Here is a 5,640-nt window from a genome sequence, read left to right on the forward strand (position 1 = left end):
TTCCACCCCACAAACAGTGGCACCTGCAGAACAATCTAAAGTTACTTGGATAGGGGAAGTGAAAGGAGATGTACTGGTGTGATCTTCTGCAATGACCGTTCGTGAGGTTCCTGTGTCCACTAAAAATCTGCTGCGGTGGCCGCTAACCGTAGCTTGAACTACAGGACATGCATGTTGATCAATGGTCAAGTTGCATAAGATCTCAGCTGAGGCCGGAGATCGTCATTGTCCATTTAGCACAGGTTTTCCTGAATGCTTTTTACTGCCCTCTTCCAGGTCCATCTTAATAAGACGTTTTATCATGTTCAGGAGACCGTGTTTCATCTGGTCATGTTCCCATTCATCGCTCTGTGAGAATGATTTTCTAGTGCCCCTTTTATCGTAGGAATCTGACTTCCCAGATTTTCGGGAAGGAGAATAACTCCTATATTCTCCTCGACCTTTATTTGGTCCATAACCTCCTCGACCACCATAGCCTCCACGGCCTCTACCTCTGTTTGAAAACTGCTGCCTGCCTCTCCATTGCGGGGAATAAAGTGGCGGCCCTTCATTTTTCCGCAGCACTTCTCCTGCCTTCTGAAGGGGTGGGGCTTGTTTATCCATATTATTAGCCAAGGTTATTGCTAACACTTTTACACAGCTCTCTAATGAGGCAATCTTTTTATTTGCCTGTTCTCGTTCTTCCCGAGTCTTTCGCTGTAATGTTGCTAATTCCGCTTTAAGTCTGTCGACTTCTTCTCCAGCTGTATCTTTCTCATGTTTTGCCTGTTCTAACAGTTCCTCTGTTCGTTCTTTAGTTACCCACAACGCCTGGAATAACACAGCCTTCCGCTGTTTCCTCTGGATTTTTTTTTCTCCTCACTAAGTTGTTGATATCTGGACTCGCATTCCTCCCAAGGGCAGAAATTTGCGCTTCTTCAAACCACGTTTCTCCTTTACTCTTTTTCTCAATATATTCTTTAACTAAATCCTCCATTTTTAAAATTTACCAACAAAGCCGGTCAATCAGGATAGAATCTCCAACTCTTTTCTGACTCGAAGGCTTCCCTTAACTTCACAAATAGGCCTTTTCTACTATCTCCAACAACTAACTGGGCTTCCAGACTCCCAATTTTGGTTAGTTCAAATGGTTAGTACTTAACACTGCATATTACATTCGTGATTAAAAGAGAATTATATGTTTTTTTTGTTCTCAAGTCCCTGTTCGGGCACCAACTTGTAAGTTTTCATTTCTTCACAATATAATACAAAGAGACTGACGAGCAGGATCTCAAATTGATGTTGCTACTTTATTCAATCAAAGCGACAGCTTTAAGCAGTTATACTATATATACAACCAAGACGAGGAGTTCAGATTCCGGGCCGATCACGTCCTTCCTCCGGCAGAGATGGTGTCCGCTTAGCGGGTGTTGATTTATGTGTTAACGGATGATCTTCTTCCACAGTGTGACGGTCGGTGTCTTGCTCTCCTTCTGATGTATCAAGCTCACTACTTTGATTTCGTCATCGCATCCCTATCCCTGACCAGCTCTTGTTTTTCCAGAGACTGCTCCTGGCCAGTTCATGCTGGTTTCTTATCTTTAATTTTTAACAATTTATATTCATTCAGACCTGATCATTCAATGTTTTGCATCCCCTTAACAAAGCTCCTTGCTCATCTGGGCTCCAGGCGCCAGCTGTGTCTGGCACAATAACAAGGAATTCTTCTTTCTCAAGGCTGAATAAGCGCAGAGACCGCAGAACAACATCTTCAAGGTCTCTCTCTCTATGTTCTTTCTCACGAATAGCAAGATTACCAGCTGCTCGAGATGAACAGGGAGTTGACTGTACTTTTTGTCAGGATACACTAAGTATGAGCACCCCTAACCAGATGCCATCTTACATCTCAAAGCATTTCACATGAGTTATCGTAAAATGCAGTGACCTTTTGCAGAAGAAAATGATGTCCGTAACAATCCAACTTTGGATATTAGACTGTTATCATACAATGCAAAATTATATTTGTGTAGTGCCTTTCACGTCAGGAGGACGTCCCAAGGTGCTGGACAGTCAAGGATTTGGATCCAAGCTGGATGCCGGGATCGGGGAGGGAGGGTAGGAGGGTGGCTGAAGGCTTGGTTGATGAGGAGGGTTTTGAGACACATCTTGAAGGAGGCAGGAGAGGGAGGGAGGCAAAGATAATGTGGGATGGAGTTCTAAAGGGTGGGGGCAGAAAGAATGAAAGCCCAACCTCCGATGGTGACGCAGGTTGGGCGGGGGACGCGGAGCAGGCCAGAGCTTGCTGAGGGAGCGGACAGCTTGATATGGGGTTAGCAGATCGCAGAGGTAGGGAGGGGCAAGGCCATTGAGGGCCTTGAAAGCGAGGATGAGGATTTTGAACTCTATCTTCTGGGGGATGGGGAGCCAGTGGAGCCAGGCGAGGGTGGGGATGATGGGATAACGGAGCCTGGTGCGGGAGAGGACACGAGCTGCAGAATTCTGGATGATCTGCAACTTTTGGAGGAAAGAGTTGGGAAGGTCGTCAAGCAGGGAGTTGGCATAGTCGAGACTAGATGTGATGAATGTGTGGATGAGGGTTTCGGTGGCCTGAGGGATGAGGCAGTGACGGAGATGGGTGATGTTGCAGAGGTGAAGGAAGGCAGAGCAGGTCATGGCACAGATGAGGAATAGAAAGGACAGTTGAGGGTCAAACAAGATGTCTCCGGACTGTCTCAGTGAAGTGGAGTGTGCATCCCTGGATGGTGATGCTGTCAGTACCTATCATGATCAGCATTAGCCGAGGCCGAATAAATGGAGGTAATATTTGCCTCTGGTTGCAGCCTCAATTCACAGTACAGCAACTCTACTGCACCAGAGAGAAAAACGTATAAATAAGTATCTGGTGCGATTTTCGCCATTTATTGAAAACATTACAAAGTCTCTGTGCTCAGGAAACATTGCAATCTAACTGGCTAATTACTTTCCCAGATTTTTAGGGTTAAAAACATCTGTAATCGCAATAATAGGAGGAATATTGAGGATAAATTACAGGTTGTGAAGAAACTCCTGTAGCAATATGATATTCACTCGGCTTTTGCTCCAGTTCTGAATGTCTTTTTGCATTACATTGCTGATACCACATTAAATGAATGTAGATTAGACATAACTAAAATTAAAATAAGACTCACACTGTTCAGTCAGGGAACATAGCCCCAGCCCTGCTTCAGCCTGTCTAAATAGTGACAACTACTTACGATAAATTGTCGTCTTTTCAGATCAGTCTCTGAAACAAGTAAGAATAATTATTTGTACGTACAACAACAAAATTACATTTAGAGAGCGCCTTTCACCTCGGGAGGACGTCCCAAACAGTGAACAGTCAGGTGACACTGACGTTGCCAACAACAATAACTTGCATTTATACAGCGCTCCTCACACCAGCCCTAACCCCCCCACTCACACCGGCCCTAACATACACCCCCCCCACACCAACCCTAACCGCCCACTCATACCGGCCCTAACCACCTCACCCCCCCACACCAACCCTAACCAACCCCCCCACCCCAACACCAGCCCTATCACCCCACTCACACCAGCCCTAACAACAAAATTACATTTATAGAGCGCCTTTCACGTCGGGAGGACGTCCTAAAGTGCTGAACAGTCAGAGGTCAGGACCCGAGCATGGAGGAGGGGTGGGGTAGGGGTGAGGGAAGGCAGAGAGGTGAGAGGGAGACCAGAGGTATGGTCGAAGAGAAGTGGTCTTGAGACCGGCCTTGAAGGAGGCAAGGGAGGAAACGAGGCGAAGGGACCGTGGGATAGAGTTCCAGAGTGTGGGGGCAAAGAGCCTGAAAGCCCGGCCACCGATGGTAGGGCGGGAGACATGGAGCAGACCGGAGTACGATGAACGGGGGGAGCGGGCAGGTTGGTAGGGAATCAGCAGGTCAGAGAGGTAGGAGAGGGCAAGGCCATGGATGGCCTTAAAGGTGAGGATATTGAACTCGATCCTCTGGGTGATGGGGAGCCAGTGGAGTCGGGCGAGGGTGGGAGTGATGGGGTCACTGAGTCTGGTGCGTGAGAGTACACGAGCTGCAGAGTTTTGGATGATCTGCAGCTTGTGAAGGGAACAGTTGGGAAGGCCGATGAGGAGGGAGTTCCCGTAATCGAGCCTTGAGGTGACGAATGCGTGGGTGAGGGTTTCGGCAGCCTGAGGGGTGAGGCAGTGGCAGAGTCTGGCAATGTTGCGGAAGTGGTGGTAGGCAGTGCCGGTCATGGCGCGGATGTGGGAAACGCATGGAAACCCAATTGGAGGGGTTCATGGAGGGACTGAGAGGAAACAGCGAAGCTGGGAGGCAACGGCTCTCTCAAGGACCTTGGATAGGAAGTGGAGATTTGAGATGATGCCGGTAGCTGGATAGCTGTGATGGGTCGAGGGAAGGTTTCTTCAAGGTGGGGGTGATAGTGGCTGTTTTGAGGGGGGAAGGAACAGTGCCAGATGACAGGGAGAGGTTAATGATGACGGCGAGTAGTGGGGCAAGGAAGTGGAGCTGAGATTTAAGGAGAGGGGTGGAAATGGGGTCCAGGGAGCAGGTGGTGGACTTCATGGAGGTTACTGTGTTGAAGACAGAGGAGGGGGTGACAGGTTCAAAGGTGTGGAAGGAGGGATGGGTAATTGTCAGATGGGTAATTGTGAAGGGTGGGTGGAAGTTGGGAGGGCAGTGGCAGCTGAGCAGATTCCCTCGATTTTGGACTCGAGGAAGTCCTGCATCTTCTTACGTACATAGCATCTCTTTTGTAAAAGAAATACCTCAAAGGGCTTGACAAAAGAAAATTGATTAGAAATGAATGTGAATGTTATTGTATAAGAAAACATGACAGCGATGTCCCATAAACTATGAGATGAGCAGCAAATTAATTTAAAAGGTACAACAATGACTATATGAATCATGATTATGGGATTGAGCTGAGAAGAATGAAGGTCCTTTCCTTCATGAGGCAACCTGGCTTTTGTCTGCCGTTTTATTGCTCTCAATTCAGTGCCTCATGGTGAGGTATGGTTACACAGAATGCCACCTCTCGCCCATTAACTATTTTCCATGTTTTTCGTGTTCGAGTCTCCTCTGAGTATTGACAAGTTTTTTTTAACCCAGAAGAGCACAGCAACTAAACCAGATCATGACTGCCTGAAATTTATTACAACAGCTGGCATTTATATAGCTGGCCCTTCACGTGGGTCAGGGTATCGTAGCACTTAACAGCAGCGAAGCTTGATGCCGAGCCGTGGGGAGGAAAGTGGCTGTAAGCATGGTTGAAGAGGAAGGTCTTCAGTTGTGATCTAAGAGGGGAAGGAGGGGGCAAGCCGGAGGGATTGGAGGAATGTTCCAAAGCTTCAGGGCGTAGTGGCTGAAAGCCCAGCCACCGATGGTGGAGTGGAGGGCCCGAGGGACACTTAGAACACTTTTACCGGGGAGGGTTGGGGAAAGTCACTGCAAAATGCTCAGAAATATGAACCCTAGCTAATTACTGTGCACCCTCACTGGCAACAACACTGCTCCAGCTAACTGAGAACAAAATAGAGATCAATAATATCACACCATTTTCTACTGACCTCTTGAGGAAAGTTACCCTTTCTATTTGAATGATTAGGATGGACAAAAGAGC

The sequence above is a fragment of the Callorhinchus milii genome, unplaced genomic scaffold (assembly GCF_018977255.1).
Source record: "Callorhinchus milii isolate IMCB2004 unplaced genomic scaffold, IMCB_Cmil_1.0 Scaffold2, whole genome shotgun sequence".
In the NCBI taxonomy this organism is placed as follows: Eukaryota; Metazoa; Chordata; class Chondrichthyes; order Chimaeriformes; family Callorhinchidae; genus Callorhinchus; species Callorhinchus milii.